Below are 20,799 nucleotides of genomic sequence, written 5' to 3' on the forward strand. Positions count from 1 at the left end.
CCTCCTCCCCCTCCCAAACCCCCCATGTCATCCACCTACTGATATGATATTTTTTATCATCTTGGAAAGACTCTTGCATAGATCTCCATCTTTGAGCTACTCAAAACATCCCTTGTCCATAAAGAGATCCTTGAGAAATATCTCCTAGAATCCCACATCCCTGATAACATCAATGCTTCCCAATTCCAAGCCCTCATAGGTAACCTTGTCGTACAACACCATCTTGTTGTCACATCCAATGACGCACCCTTCGATGACACATCCCATAACAAGCCTCTCCATATTAAAGGCCTTGTACACAAACATAAAATTAAGAGAGTCCTCATAGACCGTGGATCTAGCTTGAATCTATGTACATATAAGTGGATTAAACAACTGGGTATCTCTGAGGACTTGGTTGACATGTTAGGAAAGATAGTAATAAAAGTATATGATGATGCAGAGAGAGTCTCCAAAGGAACAATCACCTTACCTCTTCAAGTGGGCCCTACTATAGTGGATACAACTTGTCATGTTTTGGACCTTGATCTACCTTATAAAATTCTTCTTGTTCGTCCTTGGATCCACTCCATTCAAGCCATCCCTTCTGCATACCATCACTGCTTGAAATTTCCATTCAATGGTAGGGAAATAACTATCTATGCTAACCCGCAACCTTTTGAGTATTGCAAACTACTTGAAGGGAAGCCTCCTTATCATTGTCTACATAATATACCTACTCTTCTCCCTCCATCTAATCTTTCTAATATTGCATCCACCTCATCCACACCTAAGAAAAAAGTCAAAATAATAGACAATGGTTGTGGAGAGTACACCTTGCAAAACTCTCTTTACATAGGTCAACTCCCACTCTCTCCTAAGTCATATGGAAAGCCAAAAGAAATAAAGAAACAATAAAAGCCCACCATCCAATGCAAAGAAACCAGCTTCCAACAGTGGGGTCCACTTGATGAGGAGAGCTTTGAATCTAATGCCACCTCTTGGCTATATCGAGAGGAAGAAGAACCATCAAAAATCCCCAAACAGATGTATTTGAAGGCCTTTGTTATAATAGAAAAGATGGGCTATAAAGGACATGGTCTTAGACCCAAAGAAAAGGGCATAAAAGCACCCATCTCCCCAATTTCATACAAGTATAATAGGGGCTTGGGGTACTCACATGTGCCTAAGATCACCATCACTAGGGTGAAACTAGATCCTCCTGCTGACATTGAAGACTCTATTGAAGAGGAGTTCCATGAAATTCCTTTTGAATACAAAGATTATATATTTAACAATACTCATGTAAACGCCATCACCCCCATTTTCCGTTCCATACCATATGAACTCAATGAATTCTGTATACACCTAAAAATGGTCTAAAGATAATTAATTAAGTAAACTCAATCAAACTGATTGCTAAAATAGACCCATTAAATTATTTTCTCAGCAAGGCATCATTAACAGGAATATTAGCAAAATGGGTCATGATCTTGAGTGAATTTGATATTGAATATGTGGACAGAAAAGCTATCAAGGGACAAGTCATTATAGACCGGTTGGCAGAAGCACCACTTCAAGATGATCATCCCTTAAACATTGAATTTCTAGATGTTGATTTCCTTATAGTCACCAAATAGACATAGCAGTTGTACTTTGATGGTTCATATACACAACATGGATCAGGAGAAGGCATTTTATTCATCACACCGCAAGGTCACACAATTCCAAAGGTATATAAATTAAGTTTTCCATAAACCAACAATACAAAAAAATATGAAGCTTTAGTCACATGAATAAAGATGGCCATGGAATGGAACATCACACAACTACAGTTTTTTGGAGACTCTTAGCTCATTATCAATCAAATTAATTATGATTATCAAACAAAGGATAACAAACTAATTTCTTATAAAAAGATGGTAGATGATTTCAAGAAGTATTTTTCATAAATCACTTTTGAGAAGATTTTGAGAAATGACAACAAAGTAGCAGATGCCATGGAAATACTTGCTTCTCTACTTTAGACACGGGAAAATCAAGAGCATTACAAATTCCTGGTGGAAGAGTTGTTTTACCCTACACATAATTGTGTAGATTCCCAAATTATTTGTCACCTTGTTGGACATAATTCCTCCCGTTATGGCCAGATTTATACGTACCTGAAAGATAACACCCTCCCTCCTAACTTGTCAAAGAACCAAAGCAAAATTTCATTTGCTAATCTTTCCATTATACTCTTGTTGAGGATACCCTTTTTAAATGAGGTCTGGATGGTACTCTCTTAAGATGTCTTGAGCAAGAAGAATCTGAGAAGGCCTTATACAAAGTCCATAACAACATTTGTGGTACTCATTCAAGTGGTCTTACCCTTTCGAAAAAACTCATACGCTTGGGCTATTATTGGCCAACTATAGAATGAGATTCTTTCAAATAGCTAAAACATGCAAACAATGTCAAATCCATAGAAAATTAATTCATGCACCAGCACAAGATTCATGCTTTGGAAACCTCTTGGTCTTTCTGTCAATGGGGTCTTGATCTAGTAGGAAAGATAAATCCTCTTTCATCCAATGGTCACAAATTTATCCTTGTAGCTACAAAATATTTTACAAAATGGATTGAGGCAGTACCCCTCACAAATATCACAAAAAAACAAATTGTTGCATTTATCTTAAACTACATCATATGTCGCTATGGCATACCCATGACCATTATCACTAATAATGGGCGACCATTCAAGAACCATGATGTACAAGAGATTTGTGAGAAATTTCAGATCCAACATAGATTCTCCACACCCTACTATCCACAAGGGAATGGACAAGCAGAAGCATCAAACAATTTTTTTTTGAAAATCCTCAAAAATACAATGAATGATGTTGGCAAAGATCGGCATGTTCAATTGCACCCTTCTCTAGGGGCCTGCCGTACCAGTAATCAAACACCAACATGAGACACACCTTTCTCTCTTTTCTATGGATTATAAGCAATAATACCCATAGAAGTATAGATACCTTCTCTATGATTATCATTAAAAGGCCTTATCCTAGATGAAGAATAATGAGTATCCATACTGCAAGAGCTAAAATTAATCCATGAATGATGACAAAATACCTTTGATCATTTGAAGGTGTATCAGCAAAGAATATGCCAAATTTATAATCACAAGGTCAAACCAAGACCCTTTCAAGTTGGAGAATTAGTACTAAAGGAAAATCCATGAAACCAGTCAGATTGAGAAAAGAAAGGGAAGTTTGAACCAAATTGGCTGGGCCCATTTGTGGTCACAACAACATTTGGGTCGGGAGCCTATCAACTATCAAAGCCATTTAGGGATCTGTTGTTCTCAAATTCGGATTCTCTTCTCTCCTCCCTGTTAGGAATACAATAAACTTTGTTTGCATATGAAGAGGACACCAAGGAAAAATAGACCTCTAGAAAAACATATAACAAGGTTTTAACAAAACTTTCTACACTTCGAACTTATCCAAAGTTTAGGTGGGTATACCTTCTGTGAAAACTTTCACACTTTTAAAATTTGAGATCCATAGTAAAAAAATGCTAGAAACCTATGGACTTCATCACCTTAATAAAACTAAAACATTAATAGAAAAGCTTATACTCATTTTCAGTATTGATCTCCAAGAGAAATAGAAAGAAAACCACAACTGGATACCAGTGCCTTATTCAGGCTACAGAGTCACCCAAATCAAACTAGAATTCTAAAACTGAACAATCACATACATTTCACCACCTCGGCCTTAATTAACCCCATACATGCCTAACATATACATGAGTTTTATCCTCTTAAAACTAAAACCGTTCATCAAATTCAAAATGAGCAAACAATTGATTTACTGATAGAGATATTTCATGCATATTTAATTCTTCTCCCTTGAAGAGAAAATCTAGAAACATATTCCATATGATTGCCTTACAATCCATGTTCAATCCAATAACCCTAGACTATTCAAATGAAACCAACAAATTAACAAGTGCACACCAGAAGACAACACAGATTTAGGCTTGAAAAGTGTTGATCTGTATCTTTATATTTATTTTTTGAAAAATAATCTTACATGATTCAAAGTATTCTCTGTAATAGCTAGAAAAAAACCCAGATATATTTCTGCAGAGTTTCTTTAGAAAAATTCTTGTGATCCCTTTTTCTATTAGTCCTGGTATCCATTTATAACATTATGGATGCATACAAGCTTTAGACATTCCTATGAATGATTAGTTACAACTGTAATTCCTTTCAAAGAAATAGCTACAAGTCCTCTTCGGTCTCAACAGCATTTTCAATTTGTTGCTCCTCTGTAGCATCTTCTAACCATTCTGGGATTCCTTCTTCTTGCATTGCATATTTCTTGGTCCACTCTTGGAACACATCATCATCAGGCCATGAGTAGCCAACAATTTTCTCCTTCAACATAAGTACCCTTTTCCAAGAGTTTCTTACTTTCCTCACCTCTGATTCCAAAAAGCCATAGTGTGACTTTATCTTTTCTATCTCTTCAATTTTTTTAACAAATAGAGATGTGTCATCTTTGTTGATGATTTCATTCACCCTTAAAGACAAATTAGATCCCAGCTCATCAAGCCATACCTGTTTGTCCATCAACTAATTTTGGCTGACAAAACCCCCAAGAAATAATTGAAATTTATGCTCAGTATATTCTTCCCTTTACAAGTTAGCTTTCCTCTCCACATTGGTTCTTCCTTTTGCTAACTTGGTCAGACCTTTTGCTAACTCACATGTGGATTTAATAATAGGATCAAATCCTACTTCATCATAGGATGCACACGTAATTTCTAAATCCACTTCTCTTGGTATCCACTTGTTCAAAATAGGCTCTAAAATAGCCTTGTCCTCATTTATCTCACACAAGGTGTCCAAAATTCTTTTCATATTAGTGTGCACAATGGGGGCCTCTACTATATCAGAAAAAATCAAAATGGTGGCCTTTACCTTATCTTCATATTTACTTACAAACAGGGCTTGAGCCTATTTCAACTTTTCCAACTCATGTTGAATAGTCTCAACTGGTTGAAAACCAGAAGGCATAGGAAAAGGGGGAAATTCTATAATAGGACTGGTAGGTGGAGGTCTTGTTGGAGAAGATGTAATCATCAGGGTAGAAGACTGACCTCCTTGGTGTTGTCCTGCCAATTGATTCTGAAGTCTAGCAATAGTAGTATCCCTATTGGCTACCTCCCTTCTAGCTCCATTATAATCCTTTAGAATTGTTTCCACCTTCACCTGGAGATCGACTCTCTCCTTTTCTTCTTTCTCTGCCACTGCCACACTGAACTTTGTAGTTTCTAAAACTATGCTAGTAGATTCTACCACTGTTGTATCCTGGACTCTTTTTACTATCATACCTCCTAGAAAAATAGATCCTGAGGTATCTTTCCTTCTTCTAATTGCATCCCTCTTTAGGAACCACATGACCAGAGAAGCATTATCTTTGCTGAATGTCACTCCCTCCATAGGATTGGTTTCTTTTCTGATTGCTTCAAGTACCAATCCATCTACTATATCCCATTCAGGGAGGATTAAAACACCAGCCTTTGACACCATTTCTCTTCTAGCTTCAGGAGTGATTGCTTTGAATTTAGCCATCATTTCTTGTTTAACTTCTTCCTCCACTAAGGTTGTATCCTTGTGAGGCTACTCACTCATTCTCTTTTCACATCTTGCCTTGAATTGTTCAATGTTTTGTTTCCATACAAATTGCATGAATTCCCCTGTTGTGACAAAATTGTTGTCAGCTAGGAACTCTTCACTAGCTTGCTTGACAACTAGGTATAACTCTTTACCTTTGAACTCATCTTCAATTAAGTTCATCTCGGCACTAGGTGGCTCTTCTGGCATTCCCTCTTATGTCTCTTCATACGTATAAGCAATCTCTCTGAGGATTCCTAACTACAACAATTGTTCTGCTACTGCCTGTTCATCTCATATATCGATAGGGGATTGAGATGGAGAGTACAAAGATTCACATCTTTGCACTTCTTTCCCCACCCTCTACCTTTTAGGGGATTCTTGGATGTCAATGACATCTACAATTGTTCTCTTCCCTCTTGAAGTGGAGGGCTCGCCTATTAGTGGCATCAATACACTATATTTTGACTTTTTGTGCATCACATAATCACCAAGAGGGATGGCATTAGCAAAAGCAGGCTTAGTTAGAACTAACTTAGTCTTGTCAGGGTTATCTCTTATTATAGCCTCCCTCTTTTCTTTTAGAGTTTGCATTAAGTATTCAAAGTAAATAATTAAGAATTTGATTTTTTCCTCAAAGGGATTAAAGCTAGACAGAGGGTCATAACTGCTATCATATTGATGTATGAAATCCATACCCTTTTTGTATGCCACCCACTTTTCTTTCCTCAATTCTTGCTCATCCAAACTGAATTCATTTCTAATTAGGTCCTCAAGGAAATGAAATTGGTGTGGCCTACCTTTGCATACTGCTCTTCTCCTGAACATGCCATTGAAAAAATCCTCAGGGTCAACAAACCTAGTTACTGCAGTAGACAACCTATATGGTTGGAAAAAGTCATCAAAGATTTTCCAACCACCCTTGGTGATCACGAATTGATGGGCCATGGTAACAATTGGGAAAATAGTCCCTTTACCCCTATTTGTCAGCTCTACCTCTTGCACACCTCCAATTTGCCTTAAGACCTCTGGAATTCCTATATTGAATGGGACTTGATAAGGCAATAAAAATGGAGTGCCTTTGAAACCATAAACTCTAAAAACTGTAGAAATAGGGTATAAATACATATCACCCCAATTATGAACAATCTTAATACCTTCAGCAAACTCCTTAGGCCTGAGGAACTCCAAAAGATCCTTTGGGATCCTAGGGTTCTGTGGGCATAAATGAATCATAAGCCTAAATGCAAAGCATCTATCAAACTTCAAGTAACTGGCATCCTCTCTGTCCCAAGACAAAATTGTGCTCCATAGTTGCACAGGCATATCCTCACCTTCCTTTTCTTTGACCAGGTCCATTTCCTTAGCAAAATAATCAACTCCTTTGAACAAAAGTATGTGCATTAGAAGAGAATACCATCTGAAAGGTCAATCCACCTTACCATTTTTTATCCCTATCAACCCTGCATGAATTGCATCAGTAAGGTAAGGTGCATAATCAAATGCTACTGCTAGAGAGGGGTTCAGAATCTGTGCCATCATTAGCATATAATGGGTTGGCATGGTCATTTAAGCATCTTCCCCAAGGATCTGACATAGTGACCAATACATGTCTTTTTCCCTTAAAGTGAACAAATTCAGGGAGAAGGGTTCCATGGTGCTAGGGCCCACTACAGTTAACCCTCCTATTTTAACAAAAAACTCCTTCAAAGGGCCACTCCTAAGGCGATCTTTCTGCACATCATAAACCTGGGCCAATGTTTCAAAATCAATAGATTCTAATAAATTTGATGCCTCACTAAGCTTGAAAACATTCTTGAATTCATCATCATTGATCTCTATCAGGGCTCCTCCATTGACATTCCTCACACATCTAGCAATAGGATCATAATTGTGTGTGATCTGGGTTAGCAAGTCTACATCCATAAAAACCCCAGGGACTATGAGATTCCCCACATCTAGTTCCCATATGCTATTCATCGGGGCACTAGCATGTCTCTGACTGAATCCCACTTTAAAAAGACCCAACCCTGAAATCCCTATTTGTGAATCCCTTAACAATCTACCCTTGTCATATAAACCATCTCTAATCCTTACACGGGGGGCTTTAGGAACCAATTCTTTGATTTTGGCTGCAGCATTCGAGGACATGGTCAATTGTTCTAGGAAGTCATCACATATATTCCTATCTTGATAATTTACCTTCCTTGTGAACTCCCTTCTTGGTGCCATCCTGTTAATGCAATTATATCAATTGAGATTCAAACAAAACTCTGATAAGGCAAACACACAGTAAAGAACCAATTTTCAAACTATAATTAGCAAGCAAGACACAAAAACCTATTACTCTCCTGAAGAAATTTGCTCTGCACCAGCTCCTCTGCAAAAAACTCATCGAAATGGTGCCAACATTCAATTGATGTGGACCTTAATACGACAACTTGGCATTGAATTGAGACATTAATCCTGCATGCTTCAACCATTAACTCATAATTAAATTCACAAATCAAATTCAAAAATGGGCTCCAATGGATCACGAGCTTTCTGAGTATTTCCCTATTTCATTGTTTCGCCATTTTGTAGAGTTTAAAACCCCACACCTTTCCTTCGCGAAGCAACGACATTCATTGGATCCTTGGAAACTTGCATTGCCTTTATTCCTTCCGATCCTTCTATATTAGTAACGGGCCCTACCTTCTTTTCACTACTTCATGAACACTAAACCTTGTGTACTTCGATTGTACAAAACAATGCTGGCTGTCTGATCATTTTCCACTTGCTTGATCTTTACCGCTTACTATGACCGCCAATCTATTTTGCTAACTGCGCACCACCATCACTACTAGCGGTCTTCGTCACTTCATGAAAGCTAACCACCCTACATCTTCAGGCTGCGAAACAACACCCATCATTGGATCCACCTCGAGATGTACACCATTTAACGTACTCAGACCTTTAAATTGGGCCCTCGGCTTGGTAACCACTTGCTTTGTTTCATCACCAGCGAATGAATCTTATGTGTTAGTCTCCTATTCACTCAAGAACTCCAGTGGACTCCATTCTAAGATTGCCATGTGTTCTATTTCACCATGGGTTTCAACACCTTCGTTGGTTAAATCAAAGCAAGCCCTTAAGAAATCCTTTAAAGCCATGTGCATCTGACAAGCCATCATTTCCCTCAACCAAGCGACCCACCTGTCTTGCCATGTCATTCATCGTGTGACTACCATGTCACTTTGCTATTTCATGAATGGTAAACTCCATTTGATTTGGGGTTGTGAATCCATGCGGGTCGTCCGATCAACTCCAAGTTGATCGATCTTTAAAATCGTGACTTGCCTATCTTTCGGACCCACCAATCCTTTCACTACTTCGCAGACTCTAAACCTCAGGCAACTCTTCTTCATGAAGCAATGACAATTGTTAGATCTTTGGAAACTGCTCGCCTATTAACCTTTTCCTGACCATCTTTCTTGGGCCCTCCACCTTTTCGCTACTTCGTGAAAGGTAAAACACGGACATCTTTCGGCTACGAATCTATGCGCATCGTTGGATCAACTCCACATTGATCATCCTTTAACCAAAGGAATTGCTTACCTCTAGGACCCGCCAACTCTTTCGCTATTTCACAGAGGATAATTTACATGCATCTTGGGCTAGCGAAGCAATGGGAGCCATTGGATCCAATACAAGATGCATTCCTTTTATCTATCGAACAATCCTTTGGCTGGGCCCGCTTACCCTTTTCGCCAGTTCATGAACGCTAAACTACAGGCATCTTCGCCCAGCAAAACAATGCACACTGTAGGATCAACCTTGACTTGCACGATAATTAAGAAGCCTGACAAAGATTAAAACAAGACATAGGTAAAGGCGTAAAAATTGAAAATATTTAAAAGACCGCCTAGGGAAAACCTAAAGGGGGGGACACTTTCATGATGGAGCGACCCTTCCACTTAAGTGGAAAAAGTAATGCAGAAATAGAATGCAAGGGTTTTCAAAACATAGGAAGGGTTAAATCTTTCAAAAACCTTAAACCCTCTTTGACCCAAAAAACACAGAGGCAACAAGGTTATGTCAAACACATCATTGCAGATTTTAACCGATTATGGGACAAGAATATCCAATTTTCAAAACAGTGATAACAATGGCTCTGACTGGGGATGGTTGATTGCATGATCAACACAAGAATTCAGAAACTCTAGAGAATAGATCAAAAACAAGCCCAAAAACAACCAACAAAAACAAACCAAAATATATTCAAACTAAGACCGACTGTGCATGGACTTAAGAGAAGTAATGTTTTAGGAACTATCCATGCACTATAAATTCCTGTACCTCACCATTCATTTTCTACAAAAAATATGAATCCTTTCTATTAAGATCATAAACCATAGAGGGGCCTATCCATAGTGACTCAATTTTTTTGTGTTTTCCTCTATCTTGCCCTTTCACATTCCATTGAAGAACCATGTCACCAATTTGAAACTTTCATAACAAGGTTCTTTTGTCAAATAGATATTTGGATTGCACCTGGATCTTCAAATTCCTCTTATGGGCCAAAGTTCTAATTTCTTCCACCTCCACCATCTAAATCATTTTGTCTTCCATAGGTTCAGATAACTCCATGTCTTCAGATTGCAAGAACTTGTATACTGGAAAAGATTATTGACTAGCACCCTAGATTGTGTGCCATAAACCAACTCAAAAGGTGACAAACCAATTTCTTTCTTGATAGTAACCCTATCTGCCCATAGGGCCAACTTTATCTTTTGGTCCCAAGACCTTTTGTTTTCCTCAAGGATTTTCTTAATAATGTTCAAAAGGCTCTTATTGTTGGATTCAGCTTGCCCATTACCTTGAGGATGATATGGTGAAGAGTAGGACATAACTATTCCATGGCTAGTGCAAAATTCAATGAACTCCTCTAACTTGAAGCTCATGGCATTATCCATCACTAGTTTCACAGGAACACCGAATCTGGTTATGACATTATCCATCAAGAAGTCAATAACAACCTTACTTGTGGCTCTCCTAGTGGGTATAGCTTCAATCCACTTGGTGAAATAATCAATGGCTACTATGATCCACCTATGACCTCTTCCTGATTTCTCAACTATTTCTTCGATAAAATCAATGCCCCATTGGACAAAAGGGGCTTCTACTATGATTGGGTTGAGGGGTAAGGCTCCCTCATACTTCAATTTAGATGAATTTTTTTGGCATGGGTCACATTTATGAACATGTTCATGGGCATCTTTAAATAAAGTGGGCCAATAATAACCAGCTTGGACTATCTTACCAGTTGTTGTTTTGGCAGAGTAGTGACCTCCACATACTCCATCGTGCATTTCAATTAACATCTTTCTATCCTGGGACTTGTCCAAACACATCAACAATGCCCCATCTCTATTCTGCCAATATAGATCACCCTGAATAAGGACATATTTTTGAGATTTTAGTCTCAGTGTCCTTCTCTGGTTGTGGGTCATTCCCTCTGAATTTGTTTTATTCCTTAAAACATGCACTATCGCTGAGTACCAGGGTTGTGTCTCAATACTTGTGACCAAGATGTTCTCAATTTCAACATTATTCACCTCAATGTCAAGAAGGTTTGATTCAGCCATCAACTTAGCAAGGCCTAAACCTCTCACCAATTTAATGATCTTAATCTCTAAATCAAACTCTTGAATTTTGGTTATCCATCTGCATCTTTTACCAGTGACCTCAGACTAAGATAAAATATCTTTTACAGCTGCATGTGGGACATAAGTAATTACTTGTGCATTTACAAGATATGGCCTAAATGCTTTAACAGCCTTGACCAAATCATATTCTTGTTTCTCCATGATTTCATATTTTAACTCTGTAGCCTATAAAGATTTGCTATAAAAAGCTATAGGATGTTCATATCCTTCATTATCCTTTTGTAGAAAAACTGCAGCCACTGTATGATATGAAGCAAAAGAAAATAGAGATAAAGGCTTACTGTAGTCAGGGGAATTCAACATTGGTGCCTCCTGAATAGCCCTTTTTATTTCATCAAAAGCCTTTGAAGCTTCTTCATCCCAGCGAAACTTTGTATTCTTCTTAAGCAATCTAACAATGGGCTTGACTATCTCTACAAAATTGGCAATGAATCTTCTAACAAAATTTACCTTACCCAAGAAATACTGAATACCTTTGACACTCTTTAGCTCAGGTACATTATATATAGCTTCAATTATTTCAGGGTCTGTTCTAACCCCTTCCTTGGAGACAATATGCCCGAGCAACTTCCCTTCAGTGACAACAAAATGACACTTTTTTGGATTTAAGGAGACCAAATTCCAGACCTTTATTGAAAACCTTTTCCAAGTGCCCACAATGGTCATCTGCCCTTTTGGAGAAACATGTTAAATCATCTTGATACACTACCATGATAATGTTAATGAATTCCTTGAAAGCTACATCCATTGCTCTCTGAAAAGTAGCTCTAGTATTTTTCAAACCAAAAGGCATTCTTACATATACATATGTTCCCCAAGGGGTGGTAAAAGTAGTCTTGAATTGTTCAAATTCTTTCACTAACACCTGTTTATATCCTGAGAACCCATCCATCATAGACAATAGGTCACAGCCAGTTACTCTCTACAACATTGCTTCCATATTAGGAGAAGAATAATTGTCTTTCAAAGAAGCAACATTTAGGTTCCTAAAATCAACATAGAGCCTTATGCCCCCATTCTTCTTTCTAACTGGAACCAAATTAGATACCCATGATGAATGCCTTATAGGATTAATGATCCCCCCTTCCCTTAACTTGGTTAATTCTTGCTGCATTTTAGATTCCAGCAAGGGGTTGATAGGTCTTTGTTTTTGTCTAAAAGGCTTAGCATCTAGAAGAAAAGGGACTTCATGCTGAAATAGATCTTGTCTATATGCCTTCAGATCTTCATAAGACGAAGCAAAAACATGATTATATTTCTTAAATAAATTAATAAGGTTAACTCTGACATGAGGAGGCAATTTTTTTCCAATATACACCAACTTAGGGGATGATTATGTCCCCAAGTTCACTTCCTCTAATTCATCTAACTTGGTGGTTGATTGCTGATGCAAATGACTATCACTATAACTAAACATACCTTCCAATTATGCTAATCCTTTAGGTATTTCATTAGTTTCCAACTGAACCATGTCATTTCCAAACATGGTTTCTCTATCTTCAACCACTTCTACCAATGCATTTCAATCAATTTTTTGCCCATCATAGTCATCAATGCATTGTATGAATCTAAGAATGTCTTCATCATCAGCAAGCACTTGCCAATTATATACATTATCATGAATGGCAGGCCTAGCTTTTATCTCAACTGTGGATACATCGGTTAGTGTTATATCATCATTTTTTAATGCAACATTTGCTAAGAAATTAGCCATGATATTCTTTGACCTTTCTATCCAATTAATAGAGAATGCACTAAAATGTTCAATCACATCCCAAATTGGATGTTTGTATCTTTTCAAATGATCATTTTTAGATGCATACTTAGATCTAACCTGAGAAACAACCAACTTTGAATCCCCTAGTACTCTCAACAACTGAATCCCATGCCTTTTTACAACTTCAAGCCCCAATAACAAGGCTTCATATTCAATAGTATTATTTATGCACTGGAAGGCTAGCAGAAAAGAATATTTGAAGGTCATACCTGATGGGGACACAAAAAGAACTCTTGCTCCAGATCCTTCTTTAGAGAAAGCTCCATCAACATACATGTGCCATAAACCATGCTATTGAGATTCTAATTCAATCACAATAGAATCAGTATTTTTCAATTGAGGCAAAATAGGTTGTATTCTAAAATTGTCAAGATCCACATCAATCATATAGTTTAACATACTAGGGTCTATCTTCTCAATTATCCTAGGGACACAAGGTTCTCTATACAACTTAACCTAGCTCCCATTGATGGGGATTGTAGCATATGATAGATCCAATTGAACATTTCCACCTACTGCTGCAGCCCACTGTCTAGATAACAACATGCCATAGTGAGGTTTTGTATTAGTTACTATGACATCCATTTTATATGTTGCTTCAGGAAATTCCCATACACTGTACTTACTAACAATCCTAATTCTTTCATGACACCATATGGCATCACATTTGCAGCTGCACCAGAATCTATCATACAGTTCTTAATTAACTGGTTATTCACTAATAAAGTAGCATAGAAAGGATCAACCTATGAAGGCTCTTGTGTAATAGTTGTTCCAACATATACCTCCAGGGTTTGCAGCTCATGATCCTTTTCATCCTTGATTGAACCTGAAGGCAAAGTTGTGCTATTGTCAGATATCTTACAAAATAAAGATAAAGTGGCTTCTCTATGTTCCTTTATTTTCAATAATTCTATCAAAGGGACTATGACTTTCATCTGGGTGAGAGCCTAAGTCATATCAAAAGTTGAATTATTAATCAGCTTAGTATTAGTCTTAACTTTCTTTGTCTTAGGTTGACTTGCCTTCTTCATTGTGCCAGTTCCTTGTATATCACTAGTAGCATTATTATCCATACCTTTGGCTATATCTCTCAATTGGTCATTCTTGTTCTGACCATCTTGAGGCAAAGTGCCATTACTTGCTACTTTCTTCTGAGATACTTCTTTTATGAACATTGATCTAGGTTCACCTTGATCCCCATCCTTCTTACTACTTCTCAAGTTGTAATTATGCTTGGCTTTGGCTATGGCAGCCTTAGTAAGATTTCTTACTTCTTCATCACTGGGTCTTCGGAGATGAACTTCTTCATCTTCAATAGTCACCATAATCAAAGTGGGATGCCAATCAAGTGTCAACTGTCCTTGGTAAGATCTATTACTATTTAGCACATCACATTCACTAAATTAACTTTGTAATGACTCATCATCACTTTCAATAATAATTTCAAACATATTAATATCAGGCTCAACCTCTTTTCTCATGGATTCTTCGAGGGCTTGAGCTACAACACATTGATGAGGAGAATGTGGTCCATCACAAGCCATGCACCAGGGAGTATTCTCCATATTATAAACATTCCCTCCTTTCAAAGGATCTGGGGTATTTTGGTTCTAAGTGTTTTTTTGCTTCTCATTTTGAGGTTTTCCATCTTTCCAGGTAGTATTGTAAGGCATGTCATGCAATCTAGGAGGCCTATCTTGCCAATTATAATGAGGCTTATCATTTTTACTCACCTTGGCAGTAAGATCTTTCATGGCAATCACTAATTTCTCTATTTTGTCATCTTCCTTAGCAACTTTTTTAGGTTGGTGTTTTGGTTCTTTCCATAACCTTCCATCAGTCCTCCTTCCCACCTTTCAAGATGCTTTCCTATTACTTTCCACATTTATAGCAATTCTAAAAGCATCCCTCAAACTGTGTGGGTTTTTGTTCCTCAGAATATAGGCCATTTTGGAATCGAAAGCATTATAATAAGTGTTGAGACACATATTATCATCTAGTCTCGTTACTTGATATAGCCTATGCATTTCTTTCTGAAATCTAGCATTGAAATCTATGACAATTTCATTATCAGACTTTCTAATATTATTAAACTCATTGAGCATGAAGCTCACATTTTTTTTGTCACCATATTGTTCTTGAAAATAGTTTTTTAAATCTTCCCAAGACCCAATGCTATTCACAGGGAGACCTCTATACCAGTCTCTTGCATCATCTACTAAGGACTGTACAAACAATTTCATGATGACATCTTCATCTACTATTTCATAATCATTGATTAAGTCACCAAAAGATTTTAGGTGCTCTTCTGCACTAATTGTATTGTTGCCAGCAAATTTGTGGAGCCTATCCCTTAATTCTATAGGAACATGGTTAGGGTACCCTGAGATTCCATCAAAGAAGAGTTGCCTATACAGTTCTAGATTAATGGGTCTTCTCTGGAATTGGTTGCTAGTAAAGTTATTACACATGTTCATTCTTACATTAGGGTTCTGGATTGGAAGAGCTTGGCTACTTTGACTTATAATGGGGATTTGATTAACAGGAACGGTTCTAGTAGGCGGGGTTGATTGGATTTTTACTGGAGGGAATGGGGTAGGATGAAGCAAAGGTTTACTTGGGTCCACTGAAGGAAAAATTATAGGGGGAGCCTGTAGATAACTAATTTTCCATTTAACCTCTTGATTGGCTACCTCTAATTCAGCTTTCTCCAATTCCCTTTGTAGGTCTTCCTTCTCTTTCCTCATCCTATCTATCTCTTTCTCATGTGCAGACAACATAGAAGAGATTTCTGCTGTAGTTTTAGACCCAGACCCATCTTCCATACACTTATGTTTTCCTTTGTCAATGTCATTTGTAACAGGTTGTGGGTCACTTAAGACCTCTCTATTTGGTTGCACAACAGATTTGTATACAGGGTTTATTTTGGGAACTAAATTTTCTCTGATGACTAGACCTTCATCCTCACTTTTAGCTTTCTCTTGGGTGAATAACTCAAGATCAATAATCTACCTTGGAAGCCTGTCCCTCTCAATCAGTTTATCTTTCACTTCCTTTTCTTTATTTGCTTCCTTTTGTACTCTCAAAGATATTAAGTGATGGACTCTTCTATTAAGGGCCTCAATTTCTCGGGACACCTTATCTTCATCAGGAAACATTTCTTAAGAATATGATATATTGACTTGGTCTATATCAATTAAACTAATATTTCTATCTATTGTCCTAAGCACATAATCCATTTTAATATTTGAACTGTCTTTCCCAAAAAAACTAGCATGAGAGATCTTTTGATTTAAAATTTGGACATCCTCATTGTTACCAAATAACCCAGAATGAAAATCCAAAATGTCTTGATTGGATTCATGGGAGAAAGAATTTGAATTTGCATATATGGGTCTATCAGATAACTTACCTGTATTAATACTCTTTTGTACCCAAGCAGCATTAGATGGCTCATGTACAATTGATCTTTTCTAGCCTCTCCGTGCCTGTTCAGGTAATCCCTCTTGCAATGTCACTTGAGGATGCTTCCTCATGAATGACCTAGTGTTCCTTCCTCTTTGCATTGTTCTTTTTTTTCTTATAAGAATTATACTTGTTCAATAGCATTGGTTATACTTTCTCAGAGTCGCCACCCACAAAGACTGTGGGAAATAAGAAAACAAGCTTAAACAAATCACTTGCAAAGATTTTACAAATCAAGAAGATTTTCAAAGAGAAAGATAGCACAAATGAGAGATAAGGAAATCTTCCACAACACACGAGAGATAAGGAAATCTTCCACAACACACAGAGATCCAAACAAACTTTCGAACTAATTCAGGCACCAACCTGTAACATAGATAAACACTATGACTCTCCCCAGTAGAGTCACCACTTTTGTTGTTCTCAAATTCTAATTCCCTTCTCTCCTCCCTATTAGGAATACAATAAACTCTGTTTGCATATGAAGAGGACACCGAGGAAGAACAGAACTCTAGAAAAACATATAACAAGGTTTTAACAAAACCTTCTACACTTCAAACTTATCCAAAGTTCAGGTGGGTATACCTTCTGTGAGAACTTTCACACTTCTAAAATTTGCGATCCATAGTAAAACAATGCTAGAAACCTATGGACTTCATCACCTTAATAGAACTGAAACATTAATAGAAAAGCTTATACTCATTTTCAGTATTGATCTCCAAGAGAAATAGAAAGAAAACCACAAATGGATACTTGTGCCTTATTCGGGCTACAGAGTCACCCAAATCAAATTAGAATTCCAAAACTGAACAATCGCATACATTTCACCACCTTGGCCTTAATTAACCCCATACATGCCTAACATATATATGAGTTTTATCCTCTTAAACTAAAACTGTTCATCAAATTCAAAATGAGCAAACAATTGATTTACTGATAGAGATATTTCATGCATATTTAATTCCTCTCCCTTGAAGAGAAAAGCTAGAAACACATCCATATGATTGCCTTACAATCCATGTTCAATCAAATAACCATAGACTATTCAAATGAAACCAGCAAATTAATGAGTGCACACCAGAAGACAACACAAATTTAGGCCTGAAAAGTGTTTATCTGTATCTTTATATTCATTTTTTGAAAAATAATCTAACATGATTCAAAGTATTCTTTGTGATAGCTAGAAAAAACCTAGATATATTTTTGGAGAGTTTCTTTACAAAAATTGTTGTGATCCCTTTTTCTATTAGTCCTGGTATCCATTTATAACATTATGGATGCATACAAGCTATGGAAATTCCTAAGAATGATTAGTTACAACCGTAATTCCTTTCAAAGAAATAGTTACAAGTCCTCTTCGGTCTTAGTGGCATTTTCGGTTTGTTGCTCCTCTGTAGCATCTTCTAACCATTCTGGGATTCCTTCTTCTTGCACCACATATTTCTTGGTCCACTCTTGGAACACATCATCAGTAGGCCGTGAGTAGCCAACAATTTTCTCCTTCAACTTAAGTAACCTTTTCCAAGAGTTTCTTACGTTTCTCCCCTCTGATTCCAAAAAGCCGTAGTGTGACTTCATCTTTGCTATCTTTTTAATTGTTTTAACAAATAGAGATGTGTCATCTTTCTTAATGATCTCATTCATGCTTAAAGACAAATTAGCTCCCAGCTCATCAAGCCATACTTGTTTGTCCTTCAACTGATTTTGGCTGACAAAACCCCCAGGAAACAATTCAAATTTATGCTCAGTATATTCTTTCTTGTACAAGTTAGCTTTCCTCTCCATACTGGTTCTTCCTTCTGCTAACTTGGCTAGACCTTTTTCTAACTCACATGTGGATTTAATAATAGCATCAGATCCCTCTTCATCATAGGATGTACACTTAAGTTCTAAATCCACTTCTCTTGGTATCCACTTATTCAAAATAGGATCTAAAATAGTCTTGTCCTCATTTAGCTCACACAAGGTGTCCAAAATTCTTTTCATATTAGTGTGCACAATGGGGGCCTCTACTGTATCAACAAAACTCAGAATGGTGGCCTTTACCTTATCTTCATATTTACTTGCAAAAAACTTGAGCCTGTTTCAACTTTTCCAACTCATGTTGAATAGTCTCAGCTTGTTGAAAACCAAAAGGCATAGGAGAAGGGGGAAATTCTATAATAGGACTGGTAGGTGGAGGTCTTGCTGGAGAAGATGCAATCATCAGAGTAGAGGACTCACCTCCTTGGTGTTGTCTTGCCAATTGATTCTGAAGTCTAGCAATAGTAGTATCCCTATTGGCTACCTCCCTTTTGGCTTCATTATAATCCTTTAGAATTGTTTCCAACTTCACTTGGAGTTCAACTCTCTCCTTTGCTTCTTTCTCTGCCACTGCCACACTGAACTTTGTAGTTTCTAAAACTATGCTGGCAACTTCTACCACCATTGTATCTTGGACTCTTTTTACTATCATACCTCCTAGAAAACTAGATCCTCATGTATCTTTCCTTTTTCTACTTTCATCCCTCTTTAGCGACCACATGACCAGAGAAGCATTATCTTTGCTGAATGTCACTCCCTCCATAGGCTTGGTTTCGTTTCTGACTGGTTTAGGTACTAATGCATCTGCTATATCCCATTCATGGAGGATTAAAACACTAGCCTTTGACACTATTTCTCTTCTAGCTTCAGGAGTGATGGCTTTGAGTTCAAAATCATTTCTTGTTTAACTTCTTCCTCCACTAAGGTTGTATCCTTGTGAGGCTGCTCACTCATTCTCTTTTCACATCTTGCCTTGAATTGTTCAATGTTTTGTTTCCATACATATTGCATGAATGCCCCTGTTGTGACAAAATTGCTATTAGCTAGGAACTCTTCACTAGCTTGCTTGATAGCTAGGTCTAACTCGTTACCTTTGAACTCATCTTTAGTTAAGTTCATCTCGACACTAGGTGGCTCTTCTGGCATTACCTCTTGTGTCTCTTCATAGGTATAAGCATTCTCTTTGAGGCTTCCTAACTGCAACAATTGTTCTGTTACTACCTCTTCATCTCCTATATGGATAGGGGATTGAGATGGAGAGTATAGTGATTCACCTGTTGGCACTTCTTTCCCCACCCTCTGCCTTTTAGGGGATTCTTGGATGTCAATGACATCTTCAATTGTTCTCTTCCCTGTTGAAGTGGAGGGATCACCTGTTATTGGCATCAATACACTATATTTTGACTTTTTGGGCATCACATAATCTCTAGGAGGGATGGCTTTAGAAAAGGTAGGCTTAGTTAGAACTAACTTAACCTTGTCAGGGTTATCTCTTATTATAGCCTTCCTCTTTTCTTTTAGAGTTTGCATTAAATCTTCAAAGTAAAGAATTAAGAATTTGATTTTTTCCTCAAAGGGATTAAAGCTAGACAGAGGGTCATAACTGCTATCAAATTGATGAATGAAATCCAGACCCTTTTTGTATGCCACCCACTTTTCTTTCCTCGATTCTTGCTAATCCAAACTGAATTCATTTTTAATTAGGTCCTCAGTGAAATGAAATTGGTGTGGCCTACCTTTGCATACTTCTCTTCTCCTTAACATGACATTGAAAAAATCCTCAGGGTTAGCAAACCTGGTTACTACAGTAGACAACCTATATGGTTGGAAAAAGCCATCATAGAATTTCCAACCACCCTTGATGATCACAAATTGATGGGCCTTGGTAATATTTGGTAAAATAGTCCCTTTACCCCTATTTGTTAGCTCTGCCTCTTGCACACCTCCAATTTGCCTTAAGACCTCTGCAATTCCTATCTTCAATGGGACTTGATAAGGCAATAAAAATGGAATGCCTCTGAAACCATAAACTCTGAAAACTATAGAAACAGGGTACAAATACATATCACCCCAATTATGAACAATCTTAATACCTTCAGCAAACTCCTTAGGCCTGAGGAACTCCAAAAGAGCCTTTGGGATCCTAGGGTTCTGTGGGCATAAAAGAATCCTAAGCCTAGATGCAAAGCATCTATCAAAATTCAAGTAACTAGCATCCTCTCTATCCCAAGGCAAAATTGTGCTCCATAGTTGCACAGTCATATCCCCACCTTCCTTTTCTTTGACCAAGTTCACTTTCTTAGCAAAATAATCAACTCCTTTGAACAAAAATATGTGCATTAGAAGAGAATACCATCCAAAAGGTCTATCCACCTTACCATTTTTCATCCCTA

This window comes from Cryptomeria japonica, chromosome 7 (assembly GCF_030272615.1).
Source record: "Cryptomeria japonica chromosome 7, Sugi_1.0, whole genome shotgun sequence".
In the NCBI taxonomy this organism is placed as follows: domain Eukaryota; kingdom Viridiplantae; phylum Streptophyta; class Pinopsida; order Cupressales; family Cupressaceae; genus Cryptomeria; species Cryptomeria japonica.